This window comes from Antechinus flavipes, chromosome 1 (genome assembly GCF_016432865.1).
Source record: "Antechinus flavipes isolate AdamAnt ecotype Samford, QLD, Australia chromosome 1, AdamAnt_v2, whole genome shotgun sequence".
Classification (NCBI taxonomy): Eukaryota; Metazoa; Chordata; class Mammalia; order Dasyuromorphia; family Dasyuridae; genus Antechinus; species Antechinus flavipes.
Window position 1 is genome coordinate 51,602,039 of NC_067398.1, and position 19,112 is coordinate 51,621,150.

Sequence of the window (19,112 nt, forward strand, 5' to 3'; positions counted from 1 at the left end):
GGGGATTTCCTTTACATCTGGAAAGATTGTTAAATAAGAAGGTCTATCTCTCCTACTTGTAGTTAACATAAATCAGCTCTGAAGGAAGGAGAAAAAAAGAGGCTTCTGCTAATCTTTGGTTGTGGATCATTGATCTAGCTGAAAGAGTAACCAACATTCTAACTAAAACAAACAAACAAAAAAATACTGTAACACTCTAGCTAAAAAGAGCACAGTACCACCCAGCTGAGCCAATACCTGAAGGAGGTGAAAGATTTCAACTGCCTACTGAAGTTGAATCCAGGAAGTCCAGTAAGTAGATCAACCCATCCAGCACAGATGTCACATTCTGAAAAATACCTATCAGCTAACAGACCACAAGGTAGCAAGCTGCCCTGCAATACAGTCGACTTCTTGGCTCAATTCAGCAGCACCTTTTCAAAAGCAGAGCAGGCTCTTTGGCCCAGACTAGCAACAGTCAAACAGGGTCTGTCTGACCCATACAAAGAGCCCCCATGAGCATGCCCAGGCAACCTGCTAGAGCTGAGCTAGAGGGAAGATGTAAATTAGCAGCCAAGTCAGGTGGAAATGTACAGCAGACAATTACTGAATTAAAAATTCAGAAGTGAGGTCTTATTAAACTTATAATTTGGGGAGTCTTCTTTAAACAAGTAGTCATTGAGTCAAGGGGATCTGATGAGGTCACAAAATCAAAGAATGTAGAAGATAGTAAGATACAGGAAAGAGTCTCTCTCTGCAGCTTTTGACACAGTTCACCAGAGAGAAAAAGCCCTTGAATACAGCCTTATTAGCTTTTGGGAGAGCCATTTCTGTAGAATAGTTGTATCAGAAGTCAAACTGCAAGAGATTGAAGAGTATGTGGTAAAAAAAAAAATTAATAATAATAAAGTAGAACCTAGAAGTTTGGTTCTGAATCTCTAGAAAGATCTTTGAGACACATAACAAAGAAAAAAGAGGAAAAAAATTGAGTAAAAGTAATCATTATATTAGTCTTGTCCATTATTATATACAATGTTCCATATAAATAAATAAGGCAGAAATACACTTTCATATCTCTTCAGGGTCAAGCTTTTAAATTAGCGTATAGTTTCTATTTTTGTTGTTCTTTCACTTTACATTGTTGTAGTCATATATATTGTTTTCCTGGTTCTACTTACTTCACTTTGTATCTGTTCACATAAGTTTTCTAATCCCCCTTTTTTATGGTGCAGTAAAATTTTATCATATTCATGTACCACGGTTTCTTTCACCATTCTCTATTGAGGATATGTACTGTTTCCAGTTCTTTGCTACTACGTGTAACCTGGTTTTGTCATGCCCGCAGATTCAATGCCATGGAAATGTGGTGGCTGGATATTTCTCTGCTAGCCAGGCAGATTGCCCAGAGTTTCCAAGTTTCTGACAGTTTTTATTTTGATTTTGAATGGACTTCTGATTGTTTCTAGGAAAAAGGGACCAACAAAAAGGTTGCCTTGAAAGGAACCAGAAATAATCTGTGCTTGGTCTATGACTATAGCCCATCAAATAAATAGTTCTCCATGGTTCCATCTTTCTCCTCTTTCCTACAGATCTTCTGGTATAGGAAGCAAGGGTCTCACTGAAAGCTGCTAACTCATGCTTATCTTTTAGTAAAGAACCAAAGTATATATGACCCTACTGGAAAGACCTACCCCCATACTTGTTCATGAGATGATCTTTGCTAATAACTTTGAATTTATAATGTCTACAGGTTGATACATTTCAGCCAACAAGAATGAACATGGTCCCTGAGAAGAAATGTTGAAATAAGTCTTTCTCTTATCAGTAGAAAGGTAAGGAGACAGAAAGATAGAAAGTGTTGTGAAGTCACTGTATGTATTGGTTGCTTTTCCTTAACAACCTTTTCTTGTTATGAAGGAAGATTCAAATCAGGGTGGGGGGGAGGAGAGTACTGGGAAAGGAATGTGGTGTAAAAGAAAACTGCATCAATAAAACTATAAAAATAGAAAGAGAAGGAACAAGTGTAAGCACCGTTGTATGAGACTATATAAGTGAATGGCCTGATTAGAACATTCATTTTCCTAGTCCTGGGGCAAAGAAATGAAATACTAAGAAAAGCATTAAATTGTTAATTTACTCTTTGTCTGCACCCTAGACTGAGTCACCTTATTTGAAGAAAGTTTTTACTGAGATTTTTAAAAAACACAATATTTTAAAAAATTAAATCATTGAAATATTAAAATGTGTGGAGTCTTTTCCCAGGGGAGTCTATTTGAATGTGTTCAGAAAACTATGGAAATCAATTCAGTTACAGTCAACCCCACGTTATTTGATCTCCATTTCTTCCCCACATGGCATATATATTTTTTGTATAATTATAAACAGAAAGGATAACATATTTTTAGTGAGAAGGAAGCCATGTTTATGAATTATAGTTCTCTATATATGTATACTTATATACATACATACACAGCTAAATGGTGTTGCAGTGGATAAAGCATTGGCCTTGAAATAAGAAGATTCATCTTCCTGAGTTCAAATCTGGCTTCAGATACTTACTAGCTGGGTGACCCTGGCCAAATCACTTAGCCCAGTTTGCCTCAGTTTCTTCACCTGTAAAATGAGCTAGAGAAGGAAATGGCAAACCACTGCAGTATCTTTGTCAAGAAAACCCCCAAAGGGGTCACATTTAGATGTGACTGAACACACACACACACACACACACACACACACACACACACACACAGAGATATATTTGAAACATATATATTTATTGGGGGGGGGGGCGTATGTGTTTGAATTGGATGATTTAAAAGAACTACAGTCTAAAAAACAAGATGTTCCAAAAGTCTTAGTGCAGTTTAAGTTTAGTCTAAAGCTTTTTGGGACATCTTTTAACCAACTCAAAGAACCAATGGAGATAGTAGTGTGGGGAAGGAGGTGTTAGTCCATTAGTGCAAAAGAGGGAAAAGTGAACAACCAACAATTATCTCAAGTTATTAGGATCAGACTTGGAATCCTGGCTCTGCCACTCACTGTTGGGTAATCTTGGACTAGTTACTTAATTGGACCTCAGCGTGTGAATTTATAAAATGAGGTCATTGGGCTAGATATAACTTCTAAGGGTCCCTTCTAGCTCTCAATCCATGATTCAATGAATCAATGCCATTCTGCTTCATTATCACAAGAGGAAGGCAGTTAATAGTTTATAGATAATAGAAGAATATTTTTGAATTGGAAGGTATTAGAGTCTGTCTGCTTCACACTCCTGAAGAGTTCCAATAATGAATACTCTGTAATTAGAATATGATTCATCTGGGATTATGGCTAGTGGCACTTTTCCCATTTGAGATTTTGATTTGGGTAAGAAAAGAAATGGTCCCAAAACTGAAATGACCTGCCCTTCTAGTTAGAAATAAGGTTATGTTCTTCATTAGCATAGATAAAAAGGAGTTTGATAGCTTTTGTTCATCGTAGACTTTTCAATTTGGCCCTTTGTGGTAAAACTGGAAGAATTGGTTATTCTTAACATACTTAGGATGTGCTTTTTGAAATGAAGTAAAAAAAAAAAATTGTTGTCACAAGATCATAGATTAGGACATGTTGTGAGATGAGTACCACAAAATTTTCCTGGTCTCATCAGCTTTAAACACATTTCCAGTTTTGGGGGGGGTGACGGGGAAGTATTGAAGGGGGTGGACAATGAGGAAACCACCAGATAGGGTCATATGTCTATTACATGCCAGATCCAGGACTGGGTCCAGGATTTCTGACCACAAATCTGGTGCTCTTTTCACCTAGTCTTCCTGCCTTTCAAAATATATAATACATGAAGAGGACATTTTAATATGTGATCATCTAAAGCTCAAATGAAACAAGATTTTTAATGGGAATGGATGGAAATATGGATTACAGATTTAGAACTGGAAAGACCTCTGGAAATCATGTAGTCCAACCTCCCAATTTTACAAATGAAGAAAATGGAGCTTCTTGATGTAAGATGATTTAATCTGTGTGTTAAGATCTTTGGGATAGTAAGTATAAAGTAGCATTTGAATCCAAGAACTTTGTCTTCAGATCAGAGCTCTTTCCACAAAAACATCATGCTTGGAACATATCTCTCAATGGGTCTCATTTCCTGCTTGTTGTTTCTATGTTTGTGTATTAGTAGTAGTTGGATGGGAAGGGATGGGATGAACTGATAAGTCCCTACCAGCTGAAAAAGTCTATGATGCCATGACAAGTCAACCTTACTACTGTAGCAAAGAAGGATAGTGTCATGTTAGATCTCAGATATGCAGCTGGGGCCTTTTCTCCCCAAAGAAAAATTCCATTTGCCATGTCACTCTTCCCCTTGTTTCAATTAAGGGACTAAGTTTTGAAAAAATTAATGGATTTCGAGCTGGAAAGAGACTTTAGAGATGGCCTGGTTGAGTGCAATTCATTCATTTTACAGTTAGGAAGCTAAGGGAAAATATCTCATCAAGGTCCTGTAAGATTTAAGAGACACGGCTTCCAACCCACTTCCTAGAATTCCAGGAGCTTTTTTCAACGCAGCATGCAGGAGGCCCCTTTGTGCTACCAGAGGATCTAGGCATTCTAAGACTGCAGACAGAATTTGCAGTCTCAGTTGGCTCCGATTTGCCCAGTTTTCAGTCTGGGTTCTGCCCTCAAGCACTTTACATCTGTCAGTGAGGAGCTTCCGGTCAAAGTCTATCTCCAATCACTTTCCATTCTGTCTGTCCTTGAGGAATAGCCCGTCGAATTCTAAATCTTTTTCTGGTTTAAATTTGTTTACTAGGAGCATCCTGCCTAAATCTGCTCTCATGTCCTCAAGGAACTTCCAATCTAAACTTCTGTTTAAAGAGTTGAGGCTATATTTTTGTTTTTCTTCCCAGATTATTTTTTTATCTTCTGAATCCAATTCTTCCTGTGCAACAAGAGAACTTCAGTTCTGAACACATATATTGTATCTAGGATATACGGTGACATATTCAACATGTATAGGATTGCTTGCCTTCTAGGGGAGGGGGTGAAGAGAGGGAGGGGAAAAGTCGGAACAGAAGTGAGTGCAAGAGATAATGTTGTAAAAAAATTACCCAGGCATCATGGGTTCTGTCAATAAAAAATTATAAAAAAAAAAAAAAAAAGAGTTGAGGTTAGGTAGCAGAGTAGCTGCCAGTCCCCCAGTTCTAAAGGTTCCAAGAAACTCAGCAGCCCTGAAGTCAGGAGAACCCGAGTTCAAACGTGGCCTCAGACATTTAAAACACGTCCTAACTGTGTGACCCTGGGCAAGTCATTTAATTTCAATTGCCTCAGCAAAAACAAATTAATTTAAAAAAAAAAAAAAAAAGAGTTCCAAGAAACTCCCTGAAGGAGTTTCGCTAAGGGTGCAGGGAATCTTTTGGAATTTACAATTGTATTCTCTAGTCCCAGGCTTCCTTAAATTGTATGCAACAAAGCCCAGCAATCTTTTCATTTGCAAAACTGCACGTGCGCATTCTTAAGGATCGCTACTCTCCCTCCCCATCCCCCCATTTGTGCCTCATTACAAAGAAAATTTCAGAACAAGAAGGAAAGAATCGGGGAACCACAGCTCCTGTCTAGGTCTGTCCTCAAACAGCTTCTAGTCTGTTGGTCTCCACGTAGCCTCCACTTTAAATCTAACTATCCCCAAGGAGCTTCCAGTTTCTCCCAGAGTAACAGAAATCATTCAGTTTAAGACTTAAGTCGCCGGAGCCGGTTTTCTCTCCCAGATAGAAAAACTCTACCCGGCCTCTCTAACACGTCCTCCCTGCCCTGCTCCCCACTTCCAGGACCCTTGGAGGCTCCCTGGGCGGATCTCCGAGGTTCCAGAGATAAGCCGAGCTCTTGCCCCGCCTCGGCCACCCCGACCCCAAAGTTACTTCCCAGTGCGGGGGGGGGGGGGGGGTGTCACTCCTGGGAGACTGTGCAGTCTGCAGCCGGACTCGCAGCAGCCTGGGCCCTAGCGCGGAGGCGGGGACTGCCTGAGGGCAGAACCGGGACCCGAGCGCCCCTGGGGCTGGCCGCGGGCTAGTGCTGTGTCGGAAGCGGTTCCCTCCTGGAGCAAGCGAGCCTGCCAGAGAGCAGCAAGCGCGCTGGGAGCGCAGGTCCCTGCGCGCCGCCCCCGCTCCCGCCCCCGCCCCCTTCCTCCTCCTTCTTTCCTCCTCCCTCCTCCTCCTCCTCCGTCCCCTCCTCCCTGCTCCTTTCTTGCCCCCTCCCAGGACCCTACCCCCCCCACCCCCATCTGCCTCCGCCCCGAGCCCCTGCCCCAGCCCCACTTGGCGATCCGTCAGGAAGAGCGCGCTGACACTCCGAGCCGCAGCCGCAGTCACAGTCACCGGAGCTGCCCGGTCTGGCTCGGCTCAACTGGGGCGGACACCGGGAGCCACGGACGCCACCGGCCGCAGGTCAGAGCGCCCCCGCCGGGCTGGGCCACGGGCCACGGGGGAGTGCGGAGTGGGGAGAGGGCTGCCTAGAACAGCCTGGGGCTGGGTGCCTGGGACCGAGCTCTCACGCCGCTGGGTGTCCTGTAGTCAAAGCACTCTTTCGCTGGGTGTCCCCCGGGCCAGGCGACCTCACGCGGCTGAGTGTCCCGAGGCCGGGAACCCTCGCGCGGCCGGGTGTCCTGGGATCAGGGCTCCCTCCTTGGCCACCGTGTCCTGGATTACGGGGGTCACGGACCTAAAAGTCCTGGGATAGGGATTCACAGGCGTGCCCAGTGGGGCACGCGGAATTGTTTATATCCAGGTCACTAAAAGGGACTCGCAGCTCTTGTGGCCCGGGCTGAGGAGGACTCTGGGCCCAGAGTACACTGCGGAGGGTGCGAGTCCCGTGTCCCAGGATAAGGGGTCCTAGGGTCGTATGTCACGCAAAAGAGGACACCGGCTTCAGGCTAAGGAGGATACCGGGTTGTGTCCTTGGCAAAGGGTCGTGTGGCAAAAGTCTGACCTGGGGTCAGAGGGAGCCGAGTGTGAGTGCCCTGCAATGAGGAGAGTTGGTGTGCCCAGAGATCTGGGGGGAAAGTTTTCTGGGAGACTATGTGCCCTATGGGAAGGACGGACGCCATACCTCCCAGTCCCCCAGTCCCCGGCCTTGCGGACCTAAGTATGAGAACCCAGCATCTGTCCCTGTCTGCCTGTCCTTCCGTCCGTCCCGTCAGCCCTGGAGTTTGTAGCGCAGGGAAGGAACAGGTGATGACAATCTCCGGCGCTCACCAAGTGCCGGGAGAACGCACCGGGCAAAGAAGGGCTCAGGGATGCCAGCCTGCCTCCGAGCAGCAGGACGAGCGCGTTGCTGCCAGTGCTGCTTAGCTGAGTCCTTCGCTGCCATGTGGGCAAGGCGCGGGACAGAGGCAGGTTAGGTGCTCTTCTGGACTCTGGTGGGAGAAACGGGATCGTCAGGTAAACAGAGCTGACAGGTCCCTTGGTGTTGGGGGCGGAAGGTGGGTGTGAGTGCAGAAGAGAAATGTGGTACTTTGTGCCTTGACTCTGGGGGAGGGGCCAGGATCCGAGAGCCGGAAACTGGGAGTCACCGAGCCACTGCTTTTATATGGGGTCAGGTAAAGAGGAGGAGCAGCTGCTCCACTTTGATCCGAAGGGGTAGGAGGGCTGCGCCGGCACCTTCCACTCTGCTAACTTCTACAATTTGGGTGAGTCAGCTCGCATCAGCGACATTTTCTTGAAATGCTTTAGGTGGAGAGTTTGCGGAGCATTTGACATTTGCAATAGTTATTGAGAGCTGAGTCGGCTGAAGCCGGGGAGTGCTACTGCTGAGACCCCTCCCCATAAAATCAGAGAGAGGGTCAATATATTCTGGGAACACTGAGCCATACTATTTGGACCTGTCATATGGAGTTCTGAGCTGAAAACATGTAGGGTTTTTAAAGTAATTTTGCCTAATGAACCTAATCTGCCTATGCCAGAATGCATAGGTGTTTCTCTTTTGGTCATTTGCTGACATTCATCATTGAAAACACTTGGAAAGGGTAATGACTGTCGTTGCGCAGATTTTGCTACTTTTCACTTCATATGTGTATGTCTGCGTTTTCTTTTGTTTTTACAAGTTGTGAAAAAGAAACTTTCTCTCTTATGGAGAGATCAATGAATTACTTGCAATTACTATGCAAACTAGAGCCAATTCACTTTGGCTCTCGGGTGCCCAATAGCCCCTTCCTGCCTGTAGTAAACTGACCATTCTATGAACTGAAAGCACAGTTACATGGCATTGTAGAGTTAAGTCCCTCTTCTTGTTCTCGCTAGGAATTGGACATGGGTGTTCGATAGAAATTTCAGGTGAAAGAATTATTTGTGAAAATTAATATTATAATCAAATTATGGACAAATAGCTTCTACATCACTGGTCCTCATACAAAAACAAAATTAAACAAAAAATCCTGCTAGGCTTTTTTGATTATACGTTAGACAAATTTCAGAATTTTTCTTATTGAGTTTTCCATTTTTTTTTGTGAAAAGCTTAGGCTTTAGCAATGTTACAATAATATACATTTTTACATGAAAAATTAAATATTTGTAATTTTTAAGTCGTAGGGTTAGAGCTAGAAGAACGTGTAAGAAAAGTTTTGGAGAGTTAGAGTTTGAGACTTGAAATAGGACAAAACTTCCAGACAGTTTGAGTAACCCAAAGTAGAATGGGTTACCTTCCCCTCTCTTGGTGGTCTTCGGTCAAAGGCTGGATATTTGTTATGTATGTTGTAGAGAGGATTGTTAGTCAAATACGGGTAGGACTAGATGGCCTCTCAGGTCACATCCATTAGTGACGGAGAAGTCATTAATTCTGTAACTGTAGCTATAGTCATTTTCTCACTTAAATCATGGTTATTTGTATATATGTCTCATGGTCACCAGCCCCCTTTCACAATATTATAAAATCTTGGAGGGCAAAATATCCTGTCATCTTTCTTTTTCCAAAGCGGAGTCAACAGTAGGTGCTTAATAAGTGTTCAGTTCAGTGGAGAACATATTAGTCAAAATGGAAACTGCAAAAACATTAATACAGATTTTCTTTTGTCATAACATATACTTTACACAAATGATTTTCTTCCTTCTTTATTTAAATCATATGATATATGATATTCAGCATGCTGATGATAACTTTAAATCCAGATGGGTATATTAAATTTTAAGACTCAGCTGGGGACTAGCATAGTCTTTCCTTTTTCTTTCTTTTTTTTTTTTCTTTTTGCTACATGATATAGGAAAAACCCTATTTCTGTTGCTCTGATACCAGATTTTTATCAAATATTCCTCTTCAGCCTTTTGTTTTCTAGTTTTTAACCACAAGCCCAGTAAAACCAGCATTATTGAAACTAACATTGGCATCAATGAAACAGGAAGCTGCTCAAAGTAGAAATTATATTCTATAGTTTCAGAAACAAAATAACCCCCTTTGAAAAAAAAAGGGGGGGGGGAAGGAACATTTCTCTAAAATTGCTTAAATCAGATTCCAGCCTGACCATCTTGGGATAGAGAGATTGAATTTGGATTTTTTAAAAACCCCAAGAATCTCTTAATCAATCCATGACTTTATTAAACTGAAACATGAACCAGTGTCACTGCTTTTATTAGATCTTCACAACTTGGCTACCTGGAAAACAATTTTTAGAATTAGAATTTGGAAGACAAATATAGTATTTTCTTTGAAAAAGGCTAGTTTCCTGTTCTTTAGAACTAAGATCTCTACTGCCTTATATATTTCAGTATTTTTTATATTAAAAGAGTGATAAATTACTGGTAGAAAAATTACAGTATTACTTTGAAAGTCCCCAGAACATTTTAATTTTATACTGGGGGAAAAATTTTGACTTAGTGGTATGAATAAGAAATACAATATGAAGCTGGCTCCCTTTGCCAATTAGTTATGTGAATTGTGAACAGGTACCTTTCCCCCCAGCCTCCTGAGAAGTTTATTTGCAAACTTCACAGCCAGCTAATTTGTTAAGTATTTAGAGTCTGAATTAGAGATACTTCTTTATAATTGTGTAAATAGTATGATTGTTATTATTAGAATCCTGTTACTTTTAGAGAATAAGCAATACATAGCATTAGTAACAAGTCTTTTATGACAGAGAAAACGTTAACACTCTCAAGTGTTATATATAATGAGGCCTATCCCCGTTGCTTGAAACCTGCATTCTTAATGTATTTGTATTGGTCACTTAAATCATTTTTTCCTTCAGCTATGTCTATACATAGTTGAGACTAGGAAAGAAACATTCCTTCATCCTAGTTCACCTGAATTTGGAAATACAGTTGAGGCTTTGACATTTTGGGAGCCGCTGCAACAAGCTGTAGTAAATTAAATAGACCGAATCCTTTGGTTTCATCTTATTCCGTTGGGTGAGTACTAGTGTGGATTTAATTTAAATCACTAATAAGGAACAGTTGATTTGAACCACTACTAAATGAGGCTCTCTTTCATATCCTATGAAAAAGTTAAAATTTTAATATAGGTATACACTATTAAAAGTCTATTCAGGTACACTAATGAAATAATAAGGGCAGTGGGAAATGACCTCTTAACTTGAGCACAAATTTGGACCTGATTAATATCCCTTTTAATTTTGCCTTGCTCTGTTTAAGTTTTATGAGTCAATAGAATAGCTGCGTTTATTTGCAAAAGCCCCTTAAGATAGAAATCAAACTTTTTTTGACCAAGAAAAATTGTAGCAGCAGTGGTAAGTAACGGCCAGACCATCGTGACAACTTTGGCTAAGCTCAGTATATTATAAAACTTTTGATAACAAGTATTGTGATTGGTGATGTGAATTGAGGGATGTTGGAAACAGGGATTTAAAGAGGCTTTCTGATTTTGAAGTCCTTCTTGACAATTTTTTCTGTATGTTTTCACAGTTTCTAGAAGCAAATTTCAGTTACTTTGGGGGAAGGTACTTACTCATTTTAAAAGTGATTTTTTTAAACACTAATTTTTCAGGTACCCCAACAGATGAGAGATTATTTATTTAAGAAAACTAATTCAAGAAGGTATGAGTATTGTCATGAAAAGCAAACCATTCTCAGTTTAATAGATTATATTTTGGGGATAATTATACCGTGATTTACGGGGTGTCCCAAAAAGTTGTAGTGTCATTCTAACCAGTAATAGTTTTAGTGCCCTTCGTTCTAATAGTTGAAGATATCACTAAGAGTTCTAGAAACTCTGTATTAGATGGAATAACCCCCCCCCCCATAACAAGAGATGCTTTATTTTTTTTTAAAATTTAGCACAAGAAATAAGTATTCTTGCTATTTTCTTCAACAGTAACTTTAACAAAGCAACTATATATGCTCTTTAATAATAACTGTTCGAGTTATGAATGTAAGATGTGTGTTTTAAGATGTAAATGATGTTTTTAAATAAACTATTTCAGCAATTCAGCAATCTGAAACTTAAAATGCTGTGTTTTGTAGCTAACTCAATCTTCATCTTCCTCTTCCTGTTCACTTATAGACTGGAAAAGAAAAAAATAATCTTTCCTGCTTTTTAAAAGCCCCAATGATTTCTTAATTTAGAATAAATTAATTCTGAGGAAGAAAACATTCTACATCTGCTAAAGAAAGTGTTGTTCAAAGTCAAATGACCATTTTAATAGTCCCTGATGGATGTAGGTGCTTAAGAGGCTTCCTCTAACTCTTGGGTGTGACTTCTTTAACACCCCCTCAGCAAACATTTCTTGAGTGATATGACCTTGGCTCAGAAATTCATTATATTCAGTACTTTGGAAAGATGCTTGCTGGATGCTCATCTTGTAGTCAGCTCATTTCCTACTGCTTAGAATGAATGCAAATGCTATGTATTGAGATCATCAACAAGAAAATTAGCTAGAAATAGAGTGGCCTGTTGTGACCAATTTATAGAAAATTATTGAAAAGATTATCTAGGAATAGTATCCCAAATATTACCTAATTTGAATCTATAATTGCATTGCGACTTTTAAAGAATTTGATCATATTAAAATTAAAACTTTGTATTTTATTTTTATACAAAGTTTTATAATCATTGATTTTTTTCTCCATAGTGATTTTAATCCATTCTCATGAAGACTCCAAAAGATTCTGCCTTTTTCACGCAGTCGTCCATTTTTTATAACAGAAATCCCTAAAAGGAATAGACTACTTTTATAATCAGCAAACCTTTAATTTTTAAATAAATCATGCAATATAATTTTGATATCAAAAGAATTTTAAGAATTGCATATGCCAACAAAAAGGGAATGTGTGAGATGAAGCAGTTTACTCAATAGTTGCTTTACTGATCTCAGAATTTATGCATCTCCCTATTTCTTCACTAACTTGCAAGTAAAAAGTCTTGCAGTTAAAAAGTCTTATTTGCCTCAGTTTCCTCATCTGTAAAATGAACTGGAGAAGGAAATGGCAAACAATTATAGTATCTCTGCCAAGAAAATCCCAAATGGGTCCAGAAAGAGATTAAATGACCAAAGCACAATTTCCTGATAATACCAGTGTTCTATTCACCATATCACTGAATTGATCAAAGGGACCACCATCCCTCTAATTATCCTGCTGTGAACCTCCAGCATTATTCTGTACTCTTTCTTCTTCCTTATTCTTCATATCCATTAAGTTACCATATCTCATAGGTTTTACTTCCATGATTTCCCTTTCATCTGGCTCCTCTTCATTTACATAGTAGAAAGATGGGAATGGGTTCAGGCTTTTAGTCTATTGCCAGAACCTCTCAATTAATCTTCCTGCTTCCTGGCTCTCCCCACCTCCAATCCAACTTCCATATAGTCTCTCAAACAGGGATTCCTAAAGTATAGATCTAATCGCATACCTCCTCTGCTTAGAGGCTACCTTGGCTCCCTATCTCACCTGGCTCCAATAATTCCAGTGAAATCCAGGCTCTATTTACTTCACCCTCCCTCAGGCACTGCATTATTGAGAAATTGGCCAGTGCTCTATTTCCCTTATGAGAGGTTTCAATCCCTACTGGATTGTGTGCTTTTACAGAGGCAATTCCCCATTCTTGGAATGCTGTCCCACTTTAATGCTGTCTCTTGGAATTCCTGGCTTCCTTCAAAACTCAGTCTTAACTTCCTTCTATTTGATTTTCACAGTTATTTCTTCTCCCTGTGTTTCCCCCCCCCCCCAAATTTTTTTCTTCTTCATATTTACTTGGTCTATATTTTGTGTACTTATCTGTACAAGAGGTTGTTTTCTCTGGTAAATAAATACCTTGGAATAGCAACTGTTTCTTTTGGTGTTCTCACTTTGTATCCCTAGCACCTAACACAGTGCCTGGGCACTTAATAAGCACTTGTTTATTAAGTCCAATTGAGTTAGCTGAGCCCAGGGCTCCTTAGCCATTGGGTCATTTCATAAATGAGACGGAGAAGTCTCAAGGGAGGGTCCTTTCCTAAACTTCTGAGTACTCTTCTTGTGACAGGAAGAAATGACCTCATCCGTTAATGCTACCAGAATCAATACAAATAGAAATGTAACTTTGGAAGCAGGAACCCAAATCATATGATACACTTATTTGATTTATAGTTAGTTGGTGAACGTAAGCAGTGTACAGACATGTTTCAGCTCACTCATTTTAGGAAATAGATTGGGGTATTGCTAGTTTGAACTGATTCACTACGTATTTACTTTTTGTTTATTTAGTTTGTAGTTCAGTAAAATAATGAATCCTGGGTTTGATTTAGGGTTCAGCAGAGTAATCCAGTTCTTCTCAGTTTTTGATGTGTCCTGAACTGCTGTAAACCACACAACTTTGAAGTAATATAAAAGGCTTTCTGCAAGATTTATTTGATGTAAATTAGACTTACTGACCCAGTTCTTTATCTTAGTAGCTGGAGCTCAGACTCACATATACTTGCCTAGAGAAGTTCTTCACAGTCTTACCTCGGTGGGAGATGCCAGGGAGTAGAGAAATAGGAAAACACCCTGAACTTTTCCCTAACACCCATAATGTATAGGATGGATTATGGCTGGGCAGGCACACTTGACAGTCATAGCTTACATTTTAAGATTTGCAATGTGTTTTAAATACATTCTCTGATTTGAGTCTCACAATAGTAGTAAGTTGTAGCAAAACTCCCATTTTACAAATGAGGAAGCTGAGGCTCAGAAAGGCTCAGAAGGGTCAGAGGAAGGATTCAGACTTAGCATTCCATTGACTTTATCAAGCTGTTTCTCAGGGAAGCAGAGTGAATTCTTCTAAGAATCTATTTGGATGCTGAGGATGGACTAAGACAACTAAATAATTCTAGAGCATTATATTTGAGACAATAAAGCCTCTTGAGGACACATGTTAACTTCTGTCTTTGTTGAATCCAGGTCTTTTCTGACTCTAAATCTGCTCTCTGTTTACTGTTATGATGGGCACATATTAGATGCTTAATAAATGCCTATTGATTGATTGGTTATTAGATTATAAGTTACTAAAGGAAGAGACTGCATAATTTCATTTTTGTATTCTCAGCACCAAAATGAATGGCCTGTATATCATAGGTACTTCTCAAATGGGAATAGAATGAAATTTTCATCACCTCTCAAAAATATGGACCCTATCTATCATCTGGTCTAGTTTTTCCTTCAGGGTTTTCCATCTTATGGAATCCCCATGTCAGAAAGCAAATACTTTACACCCTAAATCAGGGGTCCTCAAACTATGGCCCGAGGCCAGACGCTGCAGCTGAGGATATTTATCTCCCTCACTCAGGGCTATGAAGTTTCTTTATTTAAAGGCCCACAAAACAAAGTTTTTGTTTTTACTATAGTCCAGCCCTCCAACAGTCTGAGGGACAGTGAACTGGCCCCCTATTTAAAAAGTTTGAGGACCCCTGCCCTAAATTGTGTCATTTTTGTATTCTGGGATTCTTTTTTTTATTTTAATTTTTATTAAAACTTTTTAGTTTCAAAACATATGCATAGATAATTTTCAACATTCATCCTTGTAAAACCTTGCCCAAATTTTCCCTCTTCCTTTTCCCACCCTCTCCCCTAGAGGGCAAGTAATCCAATATATGTTAAACATGTGCAGTTCTTTTATACATATTTCCACAATTATTATACTGCACAAGAAAAAATCAGATCAAAAAGGAAAAATGAGAAAGAAAATAAATTGCAAACAAACAACAATGAAAAAAGTAAAAATACTATGTTGTGATCCACATTCAGTCCCCACAGTCCTTTCTGGGTGCACATAGCTCTCTCTATCACAAGACCATTGGAACTGAACTGAATAATCTCGTTGTTGAAAAGAGCCACAATGTCAGAGGTTCTCATCATATAATTTTGCTGTTGTTGTATACAATGTTCTCTACTTCTGCTCACTTTACTTAATATCACTTTGTGTAAGTGTCTCCAGGTCTCTCTGAAATCATTCTGCTGATTATTTCTTATAGAACAATAATGTTCCATAACGTCTATATACCATAACTTATTCAGCCATTCTCCAACTGATGGGCACTGAGATTCATTTAAGAGATTACCCAATTTATTTATCTATTTATCTAGTAATACATTTATTTATTTATTTATTTAAATGAAGCAGTTGGGATAAGATTTGCCCAGAGTCACAAGTGTTGAGTTCAAATCCAACCTCAGAAACTTAGGTCCTCCCATTTTCAGAGCTGGTACTCTCTATCTGATACACAATCTAGTTGCCCTGGAATTATGTGGTTGCATGAGGTCACAGCAAATATTACCCAGGATTCAAGCCCAATCTTTCGGCTTTAATACTATTTGTTTTCAATAGAACACTCTACTTAATTAAGACTTTTCCAGATTTAGAGACAAAATGTGGTTGTGAGTGGAAGAGGAATATTTCTTTACTTAGCAATTTTCCCTAGGACTGGCCTTAAAAGACCAATTGTAAAAATTCATTAGATTGTAAGCTCCTTGAGCATAAGAAAAGTCTTTTGCTGCTTTTTGCAATCTCCTAGCTTAGCTGTCCCTAACTTCTGGTAGGTGCTTAGTAAATATTTATTGGTTGATTAAATACAAAGGGATGAAATTCCTTCCTCTATGCACATTTTCTTTCATGAATAACAGAAATTAGAAATTTTATCTCCCAGAATATTTTCTCCCAATTTCTAAATCTGCATAGTTTATTATTTCCTAGTATTAGTTTGCCTAAGAAATACTCAATTTGGATTTGTGGTCTGGTAGAATAGAACTAGCTCTGTTTTTACTCATTACTTCTGCCTTTTACTTTGTCCATGACCTTAAAGACTACAATCTTTAAAAATGGCCCTCTTATGGACAAAAATAAGGCTATCATTTTAATCCTGTCCAAGTTTTTGTGATGGAAAAAAGGGGAATGAAGAGCTATGATTATTGGTACTATGTTCTTTTTTTCTCTTTCTTCCTTTTTTAATTTTTGAGAAAGTTTTTTTTAAGAAATTTTTCCTTCCCTTCTCTTCCTCCCTCACTCCCTCCCTATCTTCCTTCCTTGTAACTGAAGACATAGAGCTATAAATCTTTCTTCCTTTTTTCTTTCTTTCCCTTTCTTTGTCATTTCTTCTTTTCTTTCTCTTCCTTTCTTCTATGTGTGGTTCAGCTATCAATAAAATTTGTAATTATAAAGTTGTTCTGCCAAATAATTCCAACATTTGCTTCATTTATTTTTTTTTCATCAAATGATTCATCAAAAGAGCAAATCCACATGCTTCTGTTAAATAGAAATGAGGCTGTTACCTCGAAAGCAATCTCTTCATTTTTGTGAATCAGCTAACAAGTTGTGAGTTACAGACAGAAATAGGTCACCATCTTCCTTCATGACGAAGCATATTACCTTCCAGTCATTCTGTTTTTACACTTAAGTTAAAGCCTATAAATTGAAAGACAAAGAATCCCAAAGTCCCATCTTGCTGAACTGACAAGTAATTGTGCTGCCAGTTGATAATTATCTCTTTTTAAAAACAGGTTTTTAAAATCTTTATGCAAATATGTACATTATGTTATACATCCATTCCACATTTATTAAACATCTGCTGTATTCCATGGCATTGTGTTGATACTACAAAGAAAGTCTCTCCCAACCCTCCTCCCTCAAGATGCTATTACCTTCCCCTCTGAGATTACATTCCAGTATATATTGTGTTTGTACCCAGTTGTTTTCATGTTGGTTTTCCCTGTTAGAATATGAATTTCTTGAGGGAAGGGAGTATTTGGCCTTTTCTTCTTATCCCTAATGTTTAGCACTGGGCCTGATATGTAGTAAGCACTTATGATGCTTGTTGACTTATTGAAACAATCTCTGCTCACAAGAAACTTAAATTGAGTATGGGAAGCAAGGATGGAGGATCCCCAAGTACACACATATAAGTAAATATATAATATAAAAAGTAATTTCAGGTGTGAAGAGCATATTAGTAATTTGAATAAAGGGATGATCAGGATAGGGCTCATGTAAGAGGTAGTTCTTGGGCTGAGTTTGGAAGGAAGCTAAAGATGCTAAAAGGTGAATTTCAAGCATGGGGATGAATTAGACAGTCTATGTGAATATCAACTGTACATATATGAGAGATGGAAAGCGTGAATGATATGTATATCCATAACAAGATAGACTATCAAAATAAAGATTTCAATCTGCTTTCAAAGATTGAGAACATAGCCAGGTGTGTTAAGGATATTATTTTATTCCATGTTTTCCTAATTCATTAGAAACTAATTGGAAACATTATGGCTTCATACAACAATCATGCTTTGGAATTTTATTTTTCATTGCCTAGTATCCTTCCAGATGATGTTCTAGTCCTTTTTTTTGGCCAGAACAATTCTAGAAAGATGAGTTGATAGTGATTCTAGATCCCATTTCAGGTTTGTAACTGATGAGTTTAAAACTCATTCTTTTCTAAATGTTTTTGTATTCTGTTCCATTTAGCATGACCTTCCATATATATCCAACCTCAGCTGCCATTAATTTATTTCCTGCCTATTCACACTGAGCTTTCCAAAGTCATCCATTTGATATGATTTTAAAGTATCTGTCATTTTAATATGGAGACCATAAGGAGATAGGGTGTAGGGAACAGGGTACTGTTTGTCTGGTTGCCAAGACAGAGTCTCCCAGGGTGCTTGTATTTTGGTGAATTGACCATGGATGGGTTCAAGATCTGGTTTTCAGCTTTACAGATTTAGAACCTTCATTATGATCAGTTCACTTGGAGTGGAAGTGGGTGTAAGGCACTGGGAAATTTATTCATAGTTGAAACTCATAAGATGCTGATTTATAAACTAGAAGAGCATTATATTTATTTAGAATGGGATGTATGCCTTCCCAATGAGGCGAATACATTGTGTAATTTAGGGCACCTGAAAAACTTAAATTGTAATCAGAAAGTTTCTTGGTGAGCCAGGAATCAGATCAAAGGGATTCAAATGGTCTTGGTCCTTCAGGAGCAAATATAAATTCAGTTCTCTTTAAAAACCCTTCTCAAACTGGCCTCGGTCTGCTTTCCAGTATCATTGGCCACTGCACCTCTTTACACAATGTGGGTTCCAGCCTATGTACTCTTCTTGAATTGTCAAACATCCTAGTCATAGGATTATAGGATTTATAGATGGATATTCAATCCCATTGATTTATATGCATTTAGTTGTTAATTAAATATTGAACATCCTTTTCATTTATCACTGTTTTATCAAGTACCTCTGAATCAATGAATTCACCTAATTTCCTTTCTGTTAGAGCTCCCAGATTGGTACATCAGAACAAGATATTTGACACACTACTATTAGATAATAAGTTCCATAAAGACATGACATTTCTTTATTATTTATTGTTATCATATTCTCTGTGTTTGTGTAAAAATATTTCTGAAAATCTACATGAACAAAATTTTAAAATAATAGATTTGAACTGAATTGGCAACTTATGTAAAACTAGAGAGTCAATGAAATAACATGTCTGGTATCACATTGTTTATTATTCTCATTGTACTGGTGCTGGATAAATATTTATAGGTGATAAAAAATAGAAGTTTTATGCTGTTGAAACTTAGAGCTACACTAAGACTTTTGGGACACTGTATTTGTTGAAGATTAAATCAATGAATCAATAGCTTGAAACTAAAATGAAGAATTGTAGACTGGATACTATATTTAAGTAGGGTAGTA

General features: G+C 38.7%; 1 protein-coding gene across 5 annotated transcripts in view; it reads left to right on the forward strand.

The window, feature by feature from the left end:
• The first annotated feature begins 6,123 nt into the window (after positions 1–6,123).
• The window catches only part of PPARG (peroxisome proliferator activated receptor gamma), a 164,654-nt gene continuing 151,665 nt past the window's right edge, over positions 6,124–19,112 (forward strand). For 2 of the 5 annotated variants that reach the window (XM_051982504.1, XM_051982524.1), the window contains exon 1: positions 7,567–7,651. The gene's annotated coding sequence lies outside the window, so the exon portion shown is untranslated. Of the gene's footprint in view, positions 6,411–7,566; positions 7,652–19,112 lie in introns of those variants that run through there. The other 3 variants (XM_051982534.1, XM_051982493.1, XM_051982514.1) reach the window with 3 other exon arrangements.